At 40.7% G+C, this 21,633-nt stretch overlaps 1 pseudogene; it reads right to left on the reverse strand.

The window, feature by feature from the left end:
• The window catches only part of LOC112621685, a 37,401-nt pseudogene extending 16,072 nt beyond the window's left edge, over positions 1-21,329 (reverse strand).
• Between the last annotated feature and the right edge of the window lie 304 nt (positions 21,330-21,633).

A 21,633-nucleotide genomic window follows, 5' to 3' on the forward strand; every position in this document is an offset into this window, starting at 1 on the left:
CTACTGCTGCAGTCTAGGAACTACCCAACTCATACCAGCTGGGTGATGCGTGTTCATCTGAGACAATGAGATAGGCCCACCAGCTGCTTCTCACAGTAGTTCCTGAAGTGGTCCAGTCTCAACTCTATCTCCTCTTGCTGCAGTTGAGAACTGCAGAGATCTGGTAGGAGACACACTTGTCTGGGCCACAAGGACGGTTTTCTGGACTTGGGTCCCTCAGTCCAGTATCTGCCTGGGGTCTTCCCTAAGTCCATCTGGGCTGGAAAGCCATGTCAACCTCAGAGTCCTCATGAAACTCATGGCTAGCCTGAACTTGGAGTGTCCTCTAGTGCTGAGATGGCTGCAGTGATCACAGGCTCAGGGAACACAACAGTCAGTCAGGTTAGAATCCAGAAGACCCTCTGAAGGACAGGCACAAACAAAGCCAGAATGCAAAGACTAAAATAAATACCTAATTCCTAAATATGCAGACATTGTTGTACTTCTACAAGCATCAGAAACATTCAGGGAAATATGACCTCACAAATGAGTTAAACAAGATGCCAGAGACCAACGCTACAGTGATAGAGATGTGTGATCTCTCAAATAATTCAAAATAGCTGCTTTAAGGAGACTCAATGAAATTCCAGAAAACAGAAAATCAATTCAGAAATGTATCAGAAAAATTTAATAGAGACATTGAAAAATTTTTAAAAACTAAACAAAAAATCCTGGAGCCGAAAAATACAATAAATGAAACGAAAAATGCAATATAGAGCATCAATAGCAGAATTAATCAGTGAGAGATTATTTTAATATACTCAGAGAAGAAAAAAGAAAAAGGAATACAAAGAATGAACAAAGCTTACAGTATCTATGAGACAACATCAAAAAATAAAATATTCACTATTGGAACTAAAGTGGGAACTTAGACAAAGGGGTAGAAAGCTTATTCAAAATAATAACAGAAAGCTTTCCAACCCTGGAGAAAGATACAAATACCCAAGCCAGGAAGAGCAAAGATCACCCATCAGATTCAACCCAAATAAGAATATCCCAAGACATATTACATTGAACTTGCAAAAATGAAAGACAAAGAGAGGATTCTAAAAGGAGCAAAAGAAAAGAGGCAAATAACATGTAAGGGAGATCCAGTACTCCTGGCATCAGACTTCTCAGCAGAAACTTTTCGGGCCAGGAGGGAGACGATAATATTGAGAGTATTGTAGGAAAAAAATCACCAACCAAGAATACTGTATCAAGAAAAGTTCTTCAGAAATGGAGAGACAAAGACTGTCCCAGACAGACTTTATATTTATAGCAACCAGAACTATCCCACAAAAAATGCTAAAGGAAATTCTTCAAACTGAAAGAAAAGGACTCTAATGTAATTATTATAGTAATATTGCAATTGTGATAATTAAACCACTTATATCTTTGGTCAGAAGACTAAAAGCTAAAACTATTAAAATAATAATAAAAATAACTTGTTAAGAGACAGGCAATAAAAAAGGGTAATTGGTGACATCAAAAATTGTAAATGTGGAGGAAGAAGGGAGTTAATCTGTTTGGGATTTTTGTTTTTGTCTTTGCTTTTTTATGATCAAAATTAAGTTGGTATCAGTTTTAAATACCTGTTATAACTATAGAATGTGTTTTGTAAGCTTAATGGTAACTACAAAGCTAAAACCTGTAACAGGTAGACTAAAAATAAAAAGTAACAAATTAAAACATACTACTAGAGAAAAATCACTTAACCGCAAAGAAAGACAAAGAAAGGAAGAGAGGAGTTACATAAAACTAGTAAACATGTTAACAAAATGGCAGCAGTGAGGCCTTATCTATCAATAGTAACACTGAATGTAAATGGACTAAATTCTCCAATTAAAAAAACAAAGAGTAGCACATGGATTAAAAAACAAGACCCAACAATATGCTGTCTACAAGAAACTCACTTCACCTGTAAAGATACACATAGACTGAAAGTGAAGGGATAGAAAGATGATATCCCATGCAATGGAAACCGTAAAAGAACAGGAGTAACTATATAAGCTAAAATAGACTTTAAAAACTGTGAAAAGAGATAAAAAAGGTTATTATATAATGATTAAGAGGTCAATTCAGCTAGAGGATGTAACAAGAGTAAATATATATCCACCCAACACCAGAACACCCAAATATGCAAAGCAAATATTAATAGAGCTAAAAGGAGAGATAAACTGTAGTGCACCAGTAAGAGGGGATTTCAACATCCTACTTTTGACAATGGAAAGATCATCCAGGCAGAAAATTAACAAAGAAACATCAGAGTGAAACTGTACACCAAATGGACCTAACAGACATTTACAGAATATTTCACCCAACTTCTACAGAATACACATTCTTCATCAGCACATGGAACATTCTCCAGGACAAACTATATGTTGGGCCATGAAACAAGTCTCAACAAATACAAAAAAGTGGAAATTATATCAAGTATCTTTTCTGACCACAATAAATAAAATGAAGAATGTTAAAAACTGTACAAATACATGGAAATTAAACAGCATGCTTCCAGACAACCAATTGGTCAGTGAAGAAACTAAGAAGGAAATTTAGAAATTTCTTGAAAAAAATAAAAATGGAAACAAACATACAAGAATCTATAGGATACAGAAAAAGTAGTACTAATGTGGAATTTTATAGCAGTAAATATCCATATTTTTAAAAAGAGACTCAAAGTAAACAACCTAACTATGCACATCCAGCAACTAGAAAAGCAAGAACAAACCAAACCCAAATTTAGTAAAAGGAAATAAATAATAAAGATCAGAGCAGAAATAAATGAAATGAGACTAAAAAAAATTACAAAAGATCAACAAAACAAGAAGTTGGTTTCTTGAAAAGATAAACAAAATTGATAAACCTTTAGCTAGACTAAGATAAAAATAAAGAAGACCCAAACAAATAAAATCAGAGACAAAAAAGGAAACATTACAACTAATACCACAGAAATACAAAGAATCATTAGACTATCATGAACAACTATACACAAACTGAAATATCTAGAAGAAATGGATAAACTCCTGAACACATACTCTACCATGATTGAACCATGAAGAAATAGAAAATCTAAACAGACCAATGACAAGTCATGAGATCAAAGCTACAATAAAAAGTCTCCCCTCAAAACTTGGGACCTGCCAGATTCACTTCTGAATTCTAGCAAACACTTAAGGAAGACCTAATACCAATTCTACTCAAATTATTTCAAATAAGTGAAGAGGAGAGAAACTCATTCTACCAGGCCAGCATTATCCTGATACCAAAACCAGACAAACACACTACCAAAAACAAAAAAGAAAAAACCAATTGTGGGCCAATATCCCTGATGAACATACATGTAAAAATCCTCCACAAAATACTAGCAAACAGAATTCAAAAACATTAAAAAGATCTTTCACCATGATCAAGTGGATTCATCCCAGGGATGCAAGGATGGTTCAACATATGTAAATCAATAAATATGATACATCACATCAACAGAACAAAGGACAAAAACCATGTGATTATTTCAATGAATGTTGAAAAAACATTCAGTTAAATTCAATGTCCCTTCATGAAAAAAAGTCCTCAACAAACTTGGTATGAAAAGAACATACCTCAGGCCAGGCACAGTGGCTCAGGCCTATAATTCCAGCATTTTGGGAGGGTGAGACAGGTGGATCACTTGAAGTCAGGAGTTCAAGACCACCCTGGCCAATGTGGTGAAACCCTGTGATATGGTTTGGCTGTGTAACCCACCCAAATCTCAACTTGAATTGTATCTCCCAGAATTCCCACATGTTGTGAGAGAGACCCAGTAAGAGGTAACTGCGTCATGGGGGCCGTCTTTCCTGTCCTATTCTGATGATAGTGAGTAAGTCTTGTGAGATCTGATGGGTTTATTAGGGGTTTCTGCTTTTGCTTCCTTCTTATTTTTCTCTTGCCACCACCACGTAAGAAGTGCCTTTCACCTCCTGCCATGATTCTGAGGCCTCCCAAGCCATGTGGAACTGTAAGTCCAATTAAACCTCTGTTTGTTCCCAGTTTTGGGTATGTCTTTATCAGCAGCATGAAAACGAACTAATACAGTAAATTGGTACCAGTAGAGTAGGGCATTGCTGAAAAGATACCTGAAAATGTGGAAGCGACTTTGGAACTGGGTAACAGGCAGAGGTTAGAACAGTTTGGAGAACTCAGAATAAGACAGGAAAATGTGGAAAAGTTTGGAGCGTCCTAGAAGCTTTGACAAAAATGCTGATAGTGATATGAACAATAAGGTGCAGGCAAAGGTGGTCTCAGATGGAGATGAGGAACTTGTTGGGAACTGGAGCAAAGGTGACTCTTGTTATGTTTTAGCAAAGAGACTGGTGGCATTTTGCCCCTGGTCCTGGAGGGTTGTGGAAATTTTGAACTTGAGAGAGATGATTTAGGGTATCTGGTGGAAGAAATTTCTAAGCAGCAAAGCATTCAAAAATGTGACTTGGGTGCTGTTAAAAAGCATTCCATCTTAAAAGGGAAACAGAGCATAAAAGTTCAGAAAATTTACAGCCTGATGATGTAGTAGAAAAGATAAAACAATTTTTTGAGGAGAAATTCAAGCTGGCTGCAGAAATTTGCATAAATAGCAAGGAGCCTCATATTAATCCCCAAGACCATGGGTAAAGTGTCTCTCCAGGCCATGTCAGAGACCTTCACAGCAGCCGTTCCCATCACAGGCCTGGAGGCCCAGGAGGAAAAAGTGGTTTTGTGGGCCAGACCCAGGGGGGTACCCATGCTGGTGCCCTGTGTCCCAGCCACTCCAGCCGTGGCTGAAAGGGGCCAACAGAGAGCACAGGCTGTGGCTTCAGAGGGTTGAAACCCCAAGCCTTGGTAGCTTCTGCATGGTGTTGAGCTTGTGGGTACACAGAATGGAGGTTTGGGAACCTTGGCCTAGATTTCAGAATATGAATGGAAATGGCTGGATGTCCAGGCAAAAGTTTGCTGCAGGGGTGGAGCCCTCATGCAGAACCTTTGCTAGGATGGTGTGGAAGGGAAATGTGGGGTCAGAGCCCCCACACAGAATCCCTACTAGGGCACTGCCTACTGGAGCTATGAGAAGAGAGCCACTGTACTCCAGATCTCAGAATGGTAGATCCACCAACAGCTTGCACCGTGCACCTGGAAAAGCTGCAGACACTCAATGTCAGCCCATGAAAGCAGCCAGGAGGGAGGTTGTACCCTGCAAATCCACAGGGGTGGAGCTGCCCAAGACCATGGAAATCCACCTGTTACATCAGCGTGACCTGGATGTGAGACCTGGAGTTAAAGGAGATGATTTTGAAGCTTTAAAATTTGACTGCCCCACTGCATTTTGGACTTGCATGGGACCTGTAATCCTTTGTTTTGGCCAGTTTCTCCCAATTGGAATGGCTGTATTTACCCAATACCTGTACCTACATTGTATCTAGGAAGTAACTAGCTTGTTTTTGATTTTACAGGCTCACAGGCAGGAGGGACTAGCCTTGTTTTAGATGAGACTTTGGACTGTGGACTTTTGGGTTAATGCTGAAATGAGTTAAGACTTTGGGGGACTGTTGGGAAGGCATGATTGGTTTTGAAATGTGAGGACAAGAGATTTGGAGGAGCCAGAGGCAGAATGATGTGGTTTGGCTGTGTCCTCACCCAAATCTCAACTTGAATTGTATCTCCCAGAATTTTTATGTGTTATGGGAGGGACCCAGTGGGAGGTAACTGAATCATGGGGCCTGGTCTTTCCCATGCTATTCTTATGATAGTGAATAAGTTTCATGAGATCTGATGGGTTTATCAGGGGTTTCTGTTTTTGCTTCTTCCCCAGTTTTCTCTTGCTGCTGCCATGTAAGAAGTGCCTTTTGCCTCCTGCCACGATTCTGAGGCCTCCCCAGCCATGTGGAACTGTAAGTCCAATTAAATCTCTTTTTGTTGCCAGTTTTGGGTATGTCTTTATCAACAGTGTGAAAATGAACTAATACAGTAAAAGAGAACCCTAATACAACTTGTCTCTACTAAAACAACACAAAAAAGAACACATCTGTAGTCCCAGATACTTGGGTGGCTGAGGCCTTGAACCTGGGAGGTGGAGGTTGCAGTAAGCCGAGATCACACCACTGCACTCCCAGCCTGGGTAGCAGAGCAAGACTCCATCTTAAAAAATAAAAGAGAGACAGAAAAAGAAGAGAGAGAGAGAGAGAGAGAGAGAAAGAAAGAAAGAAAGGGAAAGAGAGAGAGGAAGGAAAGGAAGGAAAGGAAAAGTTCAGTGTGATAAGGGCTGCCGCATATGAGAATCCTACAGCTAATATTAAATGGAAAAAAGTGGAAAGCCTTTGCACTAAGAACTAGTATAAGACAAGGATGCCCACTTTCACCGCTTTTATTCAACACAGTACTAGCCAAAGCAGTTAGTCAAGAGAAGGAAATAAAGGGCATGAAGATTGGAGAGGAAGAAGTTGAATTATCCTTGTTTCAAACAACTTGATCTTATATTTAGAAAAACCTAAAGAGTTCACCAAAAAAACCTATTAGAGGTGACAAATTCAGCAAAGTTGTAGGATATAAAATCAACATACAAAAATCAGTAAAATTTCTGTATACCAGCTGCCAACAATCTGCAAAAGAAACCAATAAAGCAGTCTTACAACATCTACAAATAAAATGCCTAGGAATAAATTTAGGAGGTAGAAGACTTCGACAAGGGAAACTACAAAACATCTATTAAAGAAATTGAGGAGGATAAAAAGAAAGGGAAAGGCATCCCATGCTCACTTTTCAGAAGAATTAATATTGTTAAAATGACAGTACTACCCAAAGCAATATACAGATTTGATGCAATTCCTATAAGAATACCAATGACAATTCTTCACAGACATAGAAAAAAAATCCTAAAATTTATATGAAACCACAAAACATCCCAAATATCCAAAGCATTCCTGAGCAAAAAGAACAAAACTGGAGGCATCACATTACCTGACAGGCTGGACACAGTGGCTCATTCCTGTATTCCCAGCACTTTTGGGAGGCCTAGGTGGGTGGATTGCTTCAAGCCAGGAGTTTGAGACTAGTCTGGCAAACATGGCGAAACCCTGTCTCTACTAAAAATACAAAAATTAGCTGGGCATGGTGGTGGGCCCCTGTAATCCCAGCTACTCAGGAGGCTGAGGCAGGAGAATCACTTGAACCCAGGAGGCGGAAGTTGCAGTGAGTTGAGATTGCATCACTGCACTCTAGCCTGGGCATCAGAGAGTGACCCTGTCTCGAAACACAAACAAACAGACAAACAAACAAATTATACTACAGAGCTATAAACAAATTATACTACAGGCCAAAAAAGCATGGTGCTGGTATAAAAACAGACACATGTAGACCAACGAAACAGAATGAAGAACTCAGAAATGAGTCTGTGTACTTAAAGCCAACTCATTTTCAACAAAGGAAACAAGAACACATACTGGGATGAAAAAGTCTCCTTAATAAATGGTGCTGGGAAAACTGTATCTGTATGCAGAAAAATAAAATGAGATCCCCATCTTTCATCATATACAAGTATCAACCAAAAATGAATTCAAGACTTCAATATAAGACCTAAAACTATGAATCTGCTAGAAGAAAACACTGAAGAAATGCTACAGGACATTGGTTTGGGCAAATATTTTTTGGGGTAGGACCTCAAAAGCATAGGAAGTCAAAGCAAAAATAGAAAAATAGAAAAATGGGATTACATCAAGCTAAGACACTTCTAGACAGCAAAGGAAGCAACAAAGTGTAGAGACAGCCTTCAGAATGGAAGAACATATCTGCAAACTATTCATCTAACAATGAATTAATAAATAGAATATGTAAGAAGCGTAAACAATTCAATAGCAAAATAACAAATAATCTGATTTTTTTTAATGTTCAAAAGACCTGGGTAAACATTTCTCGAAAGAAGACATACAAATGGCCACAGGTAGATTAGAAATGCTCAACATCACTAATCATCAGAGAAATGCAAATCAAAACCACAATGAGATATCAGCTTACTTCAGTTAGAATATCTATTATCAAAAAGAGAAAAAAATAACAAATGCTGGCAAGGATACAGAGAAAGAGGAACCCTATTATAGTGTTGGTGGGAATGTAAGGTACAATAACCACTACGAAAACAGTATGGAGACTTCTCAAAAAACTGAAAACTACCATATGATCCAGCAATCTCACTGCTGGGTATATATCCAAAAGAAGTCAACATATCGAAGAGGTATCTGTCCTCCAATGTTTACTGTAGAACTATTCACAATAGCCAAGATTATGGAATCAACCTGTGTCCGTCAATAGATGAATGGATAAAGAAAATGTGGTATATATTCACAATGAAATATTATTTCCCCACAAACATAATGAAATCCTGTCATTTGTAGCAACATGGATGGAACTGCATGTTATTGGGCACCAGTGTCACATATTTGCATTTATGTGTGTGAGTTTAAAAAGTGGATCTCCTGGAAGTGGACAGTAGAATGGTGTTTATCAGAGGAGAGGCAGGGAGCAGGGGCAGGAGGAATGAAGAGAAGTTGGTTAACGGGTACAAAAATAAAATTACAAGGAAGAAGTTCTAGTATTCAACAGTACAGTAATAAAATTATAGTTAACAATAATTTATTGTATCAAAATAACTAGAACTGTAATGTTCCCAACAAAAAGATAAGTGTTTAAGATGACAGATATCCCAATTAACCTGATTTGATCATTACACATTGTATACATATGTCAAAATATCACACATACCCCACAAATATGTACAACTATGATACATCAATTAAAAATACAAAAAAAGGAAGGGGCAGGCATGGTGGCTCATGCCTGTAATCCGAACACTTTGGAAGGCCAAGGCAGGAGGATTGCTTGAGCCCAGGAGTTGAGACCAGCCTGGGCAACACAGTAAGACTCCATCTCTCCAAATTTTTAAAAAATAATTCTCCAGGTGTGGTAGTACACACTTGTAGTCCCAACTACTTGGGAGACTGAGGTGGGAGGATCATTTCAGGCTGGGAGGTCAAGGCTACAGTGAGCTGTGATTGCACTGCTGCACTCCAATTTGGGCACCAGAACAAGGCTCTGTCTCTAAAAAAATCACACAAAAAAGAGAAGACATAACTTACTGCCAAAGTGAGAAAGACACTGGGATAAATTCAGATTGAGACCTATAGTTCCTAGTTCAGGCAACACTTGAAGACAGAAGGGGCCTATCATAACATGGACTTGGGAGTTGTATGGTTTTTTCCTCTGGCTAACCTAAGCATTGGCTTAGAGGTTTTCAGAGTAGGGGAAGACAGAATACTTCTCTGAAAGACTCCCTTCATTTTCCTCCTACAGAGAGGGTTTCCTTCAGGTTCACATTTGTTATGTCGTTGGCTCTGACCATGGTGCTGAATCCTCTGAACTTGAAAACTGAACTCCTACAAAGGTAATAGATTCAAACTCCTAGTTGTGAGATGTGCTAGAAGTGCTATGGGGAAGTACAGCACCCCTCCTCTCTTCTGTACTTCTACCAACCTTATCTGTTCCCTTGAGCTCCTTTTGAGGTATAAAATGTAGGGGAAATTTCTGGCTAAAACGTATAGATTCGGATGCTCCCGGTTCCTGAACGCCATCTACATATGAGTAGTTCTTTGAATTGTCAGAAAACAACCTGGCCCCAAAGTAAACTCAAGGCAGGCCAAGCACAATATTTTTCCCATTTATGGGGAATGATAAGAGGTATGTCACTGTTCCTAAGATAACCACAAGGGCCTCTGCTCAGTGTGGGTGTTCCTGACTTCACTAGAGTCAGCAGCAGTGGGCTGCTTCGTTGCTGACATTCAGCAAATGTGTGTTTATATAAAGCTCTGTCATAGGTTAATCCTCCAGAATCCCAGAGTCTGCAGGGAATAGTACTTTCCATGCCAATTTGATTAAACACAGAGAGTACCTATATTATACTAGGCATATGCTGGCAATATGGACCCTGAATCAAGAAGTTTATAGTCTACTTGGTGAGAAAAATATGCATATGAGTGATGCAAAGCAGAATGCACAATGTGTGTTACCAGAGATCCCATGTGTTAGACTGATAGTGACAGGACAGTGGTCTATTCTGATCTGGAACCTGACCAGAGACAGTCCTCAGAGTACTGAGCTGTGAACTCGACCTTCCCCTCACCTTCCATTTCAAGCTAGGGGCGGACATATCTGAGTTGGTGGAGTCTGGTCAACTACAAACCTGTTTTTAGAGATGAATTCTGTGCTATGAGACTCTGGTCATCAATCATGGAACTCTTGCTTTCTGGGAGCTTGTGTGGATTGTTTATTCTTCCAAGGACTGCTAACCAGTGAGAAGACAAGACAGGCTGGGGCAGAAAGTGTTTAATCTGCTCCACAGACACACACTGCAGCTCCATCCCATCAGCATCTGCAAACACAAGGCAGAGAGATTAGTGTGTGGACGCGGCACAAACAAAGGGATGCACAGGGATTGGTTTAGGAGGGAGACGCCACAGGATGAGACTTTCCTCTAGGGGACCTGGGAGAGGGTCGAGCAACAGGAACAGAGGGTCTTGCCTCTCATTCAGCATCAAGAGTCCTGCATCCCTCCTGGGATCCCTGTCTCAGAACTTAAGGACTTCAGAGAGAAGGTGTGGTATGTTGAGCTAGACATCAACTTTGTCTAGAACAGCGTGGGTTTTTAGTAGCGTGGAAGGGTGGCACTTGCAATCAGTTTAGCTGCTTAAGCCCGTATCCTGAGCTGAGAAAAGCCTGAGGAGCAGAGTTCTGGGCACAGTACAGGAAACCTCCCCCAACCCCTCAGTGCCTAGAGAGTACCTGGAGCAGGGTAGGTGCTTAATAAATTTTTACTGAACTGAATTCTTGCTGAGCTACTAAAGTAGAGGCGAACAGCTGCTTCTAAGGGCTGATACTATGCTCCAGAAAGCAGAGGAGTGTGTCACGTGTCTGGTCTTTTGGACTCACAGTAGACCTCACATTCTACAGCACTGAGGGGCTCCTGCCGCTGAGACAGAGACATGAGCTCAGGAGCAGCTCTCCCAGGGTCCCAGAACGCAGCCCATCTTCACCAGCCATAGCACCTTCAGATAAAAAAGGCCAACACATATGTCCACAATCCTCTTTTTCTCTGTCACTTTCACTTTCCAGACATTTCAGCAAGGTACTGCTATTGACCTTGGCTTCTATATAGGGAAAATAGGGCTAGTGTTTTTTTTTTTTTTTTTTTTTTTTTTGCCCATCAGGACCCTTTCCAAGGCCATTTCAAAGTCATTCGCAGCTAGGGTACCCACAAGAATCTCTTATCTGTTGACTCTTTTCCTTTGGAACTCAGTTCACATTTACATTTGTGCCAGCATCTTTCCCATCCAACTTTCTAATTTTTTGTTTTTTGACATAGAAAGCCGGTAAATGAGCTGGATTAGAACAGGAGTCCATGTACAATCCACACTTTACGCCTTTGTCCTTGTTCTCCTGCCTGCCCTTGACCTTCCTCTCTGGCCTGTTCAGTCACAGGAAGGAAGGGAGAGGCAGCTGTCTGCAAGAGTAAAACTGCCTCTTACAAAAGCATACCCGACGGCTGTCCTTTTTTCCGAGACCAGTTCTGACAGCTAAGAAGGCTGGCACCCAGCTGGCATCCTCTGGTACCTTTGTCCTGTCACCTCCTGCCAAACCAAGCCTCGGGCACAGTATTGGTTACCAACTTCTGGCAGGCCTGCACCATCTTCTGCCCAACCCACAGTGGGTGGCATCCAGCATGTTCAGGGTTGATACAGATTGGTTCAGGGCCATAATTCTGTGGACTTTTTTTTCATAGATGCAGAATTTGTAGGTGATAGAAGCACCACCATCTTTCTATCCTCCTCGTCTTTGACTTCCTCCTGTGACTTTTGGTGAACAAGGTCCTCATCCACCTACAGACCCCTTTCATCTCCAGGAGGAAGGGCTGTGTGCCTGCTGCCCCTCGTCTCTGCTGTGGCTGTAGAAAGTGCTAATCCTGAGACAGCAAGTCTGCACAGTTTGGCCCAAAGCTTCCTGGCCGCACCCACATACCAGGGCAGTGCCAGCTTGCTCCCTTCTAAGGCAGCATCTATTGTTTCCATACAGTGGGCAGGGTTGGCCATTCGGCGCAAGGCCACCTGAGTGGAAAAAGCCTTTTCAAAACAGGGTGGCTTCAAAACAGTTGGCTACACTTTGTTCTTTGGCCCCTAAAGAGGAGAGAGAGAGTAAATGAGCGGGGTGGAGCTTCGCTAGAAGCAGACTATGGGAATTTAAAATCAACGCCAAAAATTCTTCCATCAGCTTATTAACAAAACACAATTTCTGTGGGGTTCCAAGCTCCATTCTTGGAAAAAAATCAAAGCCCACTGCAATGGGTGGCCATTATACCCAGATGGAATGGAGGAGAGAAAACACTAGAGCTTCTTCCAGTCCTCACTGACCGAGGAAAGCTGTTCTTCCTTCTGATGCCTCTGTTTTAACAGCTGTAGAATGGAGGTCAATACAAAAAATATAAAAAACTAGCTGGGCATGGTGGTGCACGCCTGTAGTCCCACCCACTTGGGAGACTGTGCTGGGAGGATCACCTGAGCCTGGGAAGTTGAGGCTGCAGTGAGCTGTGATCGTACCACTGCACTCCAGCTTGGGCAACGGGAGTGAGGCGAGACCCTGTCAAAACAAAAAAAAAAACAAAAAAAACCAAAAAAAACAAAAAAAACAAAAAAAACGTATATTAAATGAAAAAGACCTCTATTGTGGCACAAACTCAGGAAATTGAAAGGACACAAAGGACAAACAATCTCCTCAAAACTTCCAGAGCAAAAGGGCCAGAAATCAGCATTGTCTCAGACCTGTTCACAGCACTGGGGGCTAGAAAACCAATGTCTGAGCCAGTCAGGAATTCCATAACCAGTGAAATGATCAAAGAAATACGGGAAAATTAAAAACCTAAAAAAAATGACCTTTGTCAGAAAACTGAAGGATGTGTACACACACATACACACACACACACACACTGACTGTGTGCGGGGTCTGAAAATGCCGAGGGGAATGTTACAGTTCTATAAGGTTTAGGAATTGTTAAGTATATCATGATTTAAATTTTAAATGATAAAATGTTTCATTTCAGAGTTTATAAAAAGTTTTAAAAGGAAATCTAAAACTATGTAGTTATGATATCAACAGTATCTATATAATTATCAAAACCAATTCTTGAGTTAACAGAAAACTATGTTATAACTAAATTGTGAAGGCGAATGGAGTAATATGTGTACAGGTGGTAGTGGAGTTACAGCTAAATTCTCATTTCCCATAGTAGAAAAATTCAAAAAATTCAAAAAGTAAAGTCAAAATGAAGACATAGAGGTATGAGCATTTTAAAATGTAAGTAACAGAATCATTTATCCGAAGAAACAGATAAATGATTTGAAAGCAGCTGCCTGCGGGAGAACAGAGTAGGACAGAGAACAGCTGTTTGCTGTGGGACTCAGTGCCCTCTTACTTGTTAATCTATGAATATATATTACATTGACAGAAATCAAAGTTTAAAGAATGAGACAACTCAAATGCCAGTCGAACCTATAAGTGGATAAACAAAATATTGTCTATCCAAATAATGGAATATTATTCAGTCATAAAAAGGAATGAAGTACTGATACACACTACAACATGGATGAACCTTGAAAACATCATGCTAAGTGAAAGAAGCCAGTCAGAAAAGGCTGGTACCTTCTATCATGTATCATCCCTATTGTATGTATGTATCATGTATCATACCTATTGTATGATTCCATTTACATGCAATGTCCAGACTATGTAAGTCTATAGAAAGTAGATTTTGCCAGGAGCTGGGAGGAGGAATAAATGAGGAATGTCTACTTAATGGGTACAGGTTTCTTCTTGGGGTGATAATAATGTTGTAGAGTTAGAGAGTGGTGATGGTCACACAACACTGTGAACGTACTAAGGCCGCTGAATTGTATTCTTTAAGATGGTTAAAATGGTAAAAATGGTAAATTTTGTTATGTGAAATTTTACCTCAATACTAAAGGAAAGAACACGTATAGTGGATTTTGTATGGCTAGTACACAGATTCCATTGTAGTTTCAGTTAAGTAAGAGTCGTTTACAAAGTCTCTGCGCTATACATTCTGCTTTAGTTAACACGAAAGAGTGAATAAATGTATGCCTTTGATGATTTATTATTTCCATAGTATCTGAGGAGCTGTCATCATTCTGAATAGCTAAGATTTTAGGCACAACAGACATAAATGAATTATAAAGTAACCTCAAAATAGAATATCTTATCATTTACAATACAGAAATAATTCGTGCTGCAGTTCTTTAGTAAATATCTTCCTTTCTTGTCATCTGACACTTTTGAAAATGGAGAAGAGAAAACTTAAATTCAGAGTTCTGGGTAGTAATGTCTTGTGAATGAGCTTACACTATGTTTGGCTTCACTTTTTTCCAATTAGAGTTCATTTCTCTCTCCTTTGGCATCCCTTCATTCTGCAATGTATTTTATTGTCCTTTTTTTTTTTTTTTTTATTTGTCAACTGTTGAAACAGGTGAGTTGGCTACAAAGAAGAGCTTAGTCACTCAGAGTCAACTAAGCAGCAAACCCTGGCCACCAAGACTTGAACTCACACACAAATCAGCTTCAGATTTGTTCTTGTTTTTTTTTTTTTTCTTATTTGTTTGGGTTTTTTGTTAGGTCACCAAGAAGAGTTTTAAAACCCTGTCTCACTAAATGGCTTTTTTTAGATCTATACAAAGCTAGTTTTTTCTCATAAGTATGTGTTATTTTCTCATAATGATTTTTCTCGTTGTTATATCATATTAAAAAAATTCAGGCCGGGTGCAATGGCTCACGCCTGGAATCCCAGCACTTTGGGAGGCTGAGGTGGGCAGATCATGAGGTGAAGAGATCGAGACCATCCTGGCCAACATGGTAAAACCCCATCTCTACTGAAAATACAAAAATTAGCTGGGTGTGGTGGCGTACGTCTGTAGTCCCAGCTACTCGGGAGGCCGAGGCAGGAGAATCGCTTGAACCCAGGAGGTGGAGGTTGCAGTGAGCTGAGATTGCGCCACTGCACTCCAACCTGGCAACAGAGCGAGACTCCGTCTCAGAAAAAGAAAAAAAAAAAAAAAAATTCAACCAGGAGGGTAGATGTAATAAGTAGGAGGGACTTTTTTCTCTAGGCAGTACCACTTACTCTTTTCCTGAGATGTTAGTTTTATATGGATTGTCGTTAAGCATCACTTGGAAAAGCTACAAATAATGCAGCTAAATGTTTAAGCAATTAGGAAATAGAAATTTTTTAATACAGAGTTTTGCACTGCAAAGTGTTTAAAAGTATTAAAAGACTGTATTACACAACTTTGTTGTAAAATTCTAGTAATATAAATTGATACTAAAGAAAACAAACCCAGAAAGATTAAGTGACTTGGTTCACACAGCACAGGAATTAACAAGGAAATTAGTATTCTTTGTTGAATATTTCCCATTTGAATAGTTACAGGAAAATTAAGTATTTGCATATTATATACAAATTAATGTGTATTGACATCATAGTGGAAAAGAATGATTTGTAAATCTGGAGCAATGTTTGATATACTTACTAATAAGTTAAAATTAAAAGTTTCAGTTTATTAAAATATTGTTGCTTTTTAGTAAGGTATATTTGATTTTTAAAAAGCATTTTTGACTGGTTAGGGTCTTACTATTTTTTTGTTTGTTCCACTTTCCCCCAGTAATTTCACATAATAGCAGTTTTTGAGTTAAATTATCGTAACTATTATTTTTCCAGTTATAAACAAGACCACCTAACTAAAGACTTTGCTAATGTTCCTTTATTGTCTGTAGAGGGAGCTCCCACATTTTAGTAAATCTATGTGTATATTTCTTCTGTCTTTCCTTACACACCGAGAGGTATATGTGCAATACGATATCTATTAGGCTATTAAAAATATGACACCAATCCTGAAATAGCAAAAGGACATTAGTGGAAAAACTAGAGAGATATGAATAAAGAGTGAAATTTAGTTAACAGTAATGTACCAATGTTGATTTCTTAGTATTAAAAAATAGCCTGGGCGGCTGGGTGCGATGGCTAACGCCTGTAATCCCAGCACTTTGGGAGGCCGACATGGGTGGATCACCTGATATCAGGAGTTCAAAACCAGCCTGGCCAACATGGTGAAACCCTGTCTCTACTAAAAATACAAAAATTAGCCAGGCATAGTGACACACGCCTGTAGTCCCAGCTACTCGGGAGGCTGAGGCAGGAGAATTGCTTGAACCTGGAAGGCAGAGGCTGCAGTGAGCTGAAATCGCACCACTGCACTCCAGCCTGAGTGACAGCGAGACTCTATCTCAAAAAAAAAAAAAAAGAAAAAAGCCTAGGCAACATAGACCCTGTCTCTATTTTATATATCTATTTATATATATAAATATATATTTAAATATATATTTATATTAAATAGAATATATTAGAAATATATTAAATATATAAATATATATTTAAACATATATGTATATATAAATATATTTAAATATCTTTATATATTTATGTATATATTTATATATTTTAATTAGCCATGTGTGGTGGTACATGCTGTGAACCCAGCTACTTGGGAAGCTGGGGTAGTAGGATCCCTTGAGCCAGGAGTTCAAGGCTGCAGTTAGCTATGATCACCACTACACTCCAGCCTGGGTGACAGAGCGAGACGCTGTCTCAGAAAACCCAAAACCATCGTTTTATAACATATGAACAACAGAGGAAACTAGGAGAGAAATATAAAGGAACTCTCTATGCTATCTCTGCCTTTCTTCTGTAAATCTAAAATTATCCCCCCAAAAAAAGGTTATCTAAAAAGTTAGAAAAGTTAGATACTAAAGGCAGAATGTTTGAGGCTAGATAAGGATACTGTGAACTGTATTAGCTATCTATTGCTGCATAACTAACCCCAAAAGTTAGTGGCATAAAACAATAAACATTATGTCACAGTTTCTGCAGGTCAGGATCCTGGGCATGGCTTAACTGGATCCTCTGGCTCAGAGTCACTCACTCATAGGCTGCCATCAAGGTTTTGGCTGGCACAGCGGTCACCTGCAAGCTCGTTGAGAGAGGACCCACCAAGGCCACTCAGGTGACTCTCAGCAGGCCTCAGGTCCTGGCGAGGTACTGGCTGAAGATACCAGTTCCTTGTGGAATGTGGGCCTCTCCACTGGGCAGTTCCCAACATGGTAGCTGGCTTTCCAGAGTACGTGCACGAGAGAGGTAAGAGGAGAGAGAGAAGAGAGGAGAGAGAGGGAGAGAGAGAGCACGTCGTGAGGGAGCAAGCCTGAGAAAGAAGACAGCAGCATCACGGTCTATTTGTAACCTAGTCTCAGAAGTGACATCCTATCACTTTTGACATATTCCATCCATTAGAAGCAAGTTACTAGGTCTAGTCCACACTCCAGGGGAAGGAATGGCACAAGGCATGAATGCCAGTAGGTGGGGATCAAGGGGACCACAATAAGGCTGCCCAGCAAGTGAACACACCCATTTATGCCATCTGCCACACTGAAAAGAACAGTGCTGATTTAAGAGCACAGGCTCTGGAGTCACAGAGATCCGGGTTTGTGCTCCTGCTTGGAAATGTCAGTTAGACGATCTTGGATTATTTAATTCTTTTGTTTCTTCATGGCAAAATGAGAATGATGATAGTAACACTGACCTCAAAGGGCTGTTTTGAAAGTCAGACTAAATGAGCTAATTCATGCAAAATACTTACCAAGTATCTAGCACAAAATAAGAGCTCAATGATGATGATAAGCTGCTATTATCATCACCGCCACCGCCACCGCCACCTGATTTGTAATTCAAACCCTCATGTTGACTGGCCGTGGCATCGCAGGCAAGTTACTTGACTTTTCTGTGCATCTATTTCCTCATGCATAAGCTGGGGAAACACTACTCCCGCTTCAGAGCTGTTGGGAGGGGAGGGTGGTGATCACGTGCTTGGCCCTTGGTCGCTGTAAATGATTACTTTTAGAGGGGTTCAGTCTGCTTAGCATAAATTGACTGCCCTTTTTGGTTAAGGCACATCTGTTTTTCTGTCTTTGTTTGCTCTATGAAATGAGGACAACAATCCTTAATTATTGTGCTTTTCATTGCTCTCTAGCCTATTAAACAATTCTTATTTATGGATTTAGAAGAAAAAAAACCACATGGGTAATCCATAATGGAAGATACATCAAAATCATATTTATGGTCTTAGAAATGTTCTTTGAAGCAGGATTATTTTCTTCAATTTTATTTTGGTCATCATTGGAAGTAGTTTTTATCCCTCATGCACATGGCAAATGAAAATGGAGAGAAACTATGAAAAGTGGAGGCTGCAGCCTAAAAGGAAGATTTGCCACAGACACCTACATAAAGGATAGCTCACGTGGTATGTAAGAACGGAGTATACACAGCATGTCTTGTTCTTGTCTGCCATCCCTCCTAGGAGCAAGGATTTTCCAGCCTCGCAGAGAAGCCTAGTAGGTAATCAGTCATCAGAGTGTAACGTGCGAAGTGCCATCGGGCTCTGACGGGGCAGAGAACAAAGCCCTTGCCAGGGATCTAAGCCTTGATGCGGAAGGCAGAGGAAGGCTTCCTAGACAAGTTCACACCTGAGCCAGGGGCTGCAGGCTGGAGCGCCCTAGCTGACAGTCCCTAGGGGCTGGAGGTCCCTAGCTGACAAGGAGGAGGAGGAGAGGGGAGATGTGGGCAGAGGAAACAGCACAGACACCGGCTGAGAAATGCCAAGATACCTGAGTGTTCTCAGCAGCAAGCAGCTGGGTGGGTGCAGAATGCAGGCCCCAGGAAGCAGAGCCAGAAGATGGTGACACAGGGAGGCGTGGGCTCACGAAGGGTCTGGTACCTGGTTGACGTAAGAGTTCATCTAAAAGTGAGGGACAAGGAGCAAGGTCATGTGGTTAAACTATTTTTATTTTTATTTTTTAAAGAGATAGGATCTTGGTCTGTCATCCAGGCTGGAGTGCGGTGATGCAATCATGGCTCACTGCAGCCTCAACCTCTTGGGCTCAAGCAACCTCCTGCCCCAGCCTCCTGAGTAGCTGGGATTACAGGCACCAGCCACCGCACCCAGCTCACGTGTGTATTTTACAAAGATTAACTGGTGGCTACAGCAAAGCTAGACTAATGGTGAGGGGTGTCTAGGAGACAGAAAGCTGTCTAGGAGGAGCAGAGAAAGGGATGGATTCTAAAGAGATAATTGAGAGAGAATAGCAACAAGTTGTGCTGAGTGTGGATGTGGGTAAGGGAGAGGGAAGAGGTCACAGACCTCAGGTATTCACAGCTTTCACCATGGGGCAGAGCAAGGAGAGCTGGCTTTGGGGAGAAGGCAATGTGGATGGCTTTGGCTATATGCCTAGTGTTCCATTATTGGAACACTAAGCCTGTGGGAGTTGTCTGTCTCCTACTGCTCAAGGTCATCGCCAAGGTCTGATGGCAAAAATTTAAAAAACTGCAACCTCAGGCATAAATGGATTAAATTGAGACAAGTTTAGAAGAGCAGGCTAAACTATTATACTCAGGAGCCACTAAAAATATAAAAAGCAAGAGGTCTCAAAAAATACCCCAGGCTAGAGCTCTAGTTTGAGGGGAATCAACACATAGGGATGTATTTGGAACCAGGGGAGTAAATAAGATTACTCAGGGAAAACAGCAAATAGGTAAGAAAGCAAAAGACAAAGAGTTTTGAGAAAATAATAACCATAGGATAGAAAAAGATGTGGTGGAATGATCCTGATTCTCGTCGGATTTGTGTGGTAGACAGAATGTTTTGACTACAAATTGCATGTGTTAGCCCCGAGGAGAAAAGGCCTCTTCCAGACAAGTGACAGGCAGGAGGGAAAAGGAGGGAGGTGGTGTGAGAGCGGGAAAGCTGAAGCAGGGTAGATACAATATTAACTCTTGTGAGGCCAATGGCTTTTCCAGGCCGGAAGGAAAACAGAAGGACAAGGTCTGAATTCCACCAGATGCCCCCGCAGTTCTCCAGGACGCCACATGGGGACCACAGGTGGGCGGTCTCACAGTACCTGTGTTGGGAGCTGCACTCGGGGGCCCTGGAGGAGAGTGGCTGAGATGGCTCATTCTTGAGCCTTTTATTTTATTTTTTATTTATTTATTTTTTAAATTATACATTAAGTTCTAGGGTACATGTGCTTATACCCAAAGGACTATATAAATCATGCTGCTCTAAAGAACCTTTTATTTTTGCCTCTGAGTGGACCTAAAAAGTCAGTATTGTTTTCGGTCTTATGACTTCACTTCTAGTGAGACTGTGTTAGTCCATTTTACGCTGCTATAAAGAGATACCTAAGACTGGGTAATTTATATAGGAAAGAGGTTTATTTGGCTCACAGTTTTGCAGCCGTACAAGCATGGCACTGGCACCTGCTCGGTTCCTGGTGAGGCCTCAGGATGTTTTATTCATGGTGGAAGGCAGAGAGGGAGCAGACGTGTCACATGGCGAGAGAGGGAGGAAGAAAGAGTGAGAGGAAGGAGGTGCCAGCGTTTTTAAACAACCAGCTCCCTCTAACTGAGCAGGAACTCGTTAAGTGAGGACAGCACCAAGCCATTCACGAGGGATCCGCCCCATGACTCAAACAGGCCACCAGGCCCCACCCCCTATACTGGGGATCACACTTCAACATGAGATTGGAGGGGACAAATCCAAACCATATCAAAGGTATGCTCTAGGATCCTCGTTCAAGTAGAACCTGCTTTCGTTGCTTTGCCTTCTAAACTGAACCAACACATATTAGCACAGTTCTCTCTCAGCCACAGAAACTCAGTTTCTCTGGACCATTTTTCCTTATGTAAGAAAATGACCTGTTTAACCACGGAGGGAACCCTCAGCCCGGTAAGAGAGGACAGTTGAGAGATAGCTGGTGCAGCGTCTCGTAGACAACAGAATTGACTCCCTCACTGCTCTTTTCCCATCATCTAAGCCAGTCATCCATTTTCCCCAGGAGTGTTTCTAGGTATCCATCACTGAAACAAAACCCCCAGCAATTCTGTGGAATTTTTATAAAGTATAAACCATTCATGATATGCTAATAGTGAACCATTTGTCAGTATGATACCACATGCAATTCAGGTCAATGAAACTCAACTTAGAAACTGGAAGAAGAAAAATCACCTTTGCATTATTGCTTTGCATTTGTTTTCTTAGTTCTTGTCCATGGACCCAAGGGTCACCAATACATTTCCTCTCATCAATCAGCGTCATGGTGCTCTTCCCCAATCATTATAACCGATTTCAGATGGTGCTAGAAAATTATATTGACTCTGAACACCAAAAGAAATCAGTCATCCTCTAAGGGGTCACAGGAGGACGTGAAGTTTGGGAGGGCCCAAACCTTACTAAATCCAGCATACATTGGGCCCTTTAACCCAGGCATGATGGAATGAGTCTGTACTATCCATTAAGTGCTATAGGTTTATTCCACAAAGAAGTATAAAATTCCAACAATGCGATATCCTGTACAATTACATTCATCCCTTAGTATCCTTGAGGGATTGGTTCCAGAAAG

This window comes from Theropithecus gelada, chromosome 3 (genome assembly GCF_003255815.1).
Source record: "Theropithecus gelada isolate Dixy chromosome 3, Tgel_1.0, whole genome shotgun sequence".
NCBI classification, from domain to species: Eukaryota; Metazoa; Chordata; class Mammalia; order Primates; family Cercopithecidae; genus Theropithecus; species Theropithecus gelada.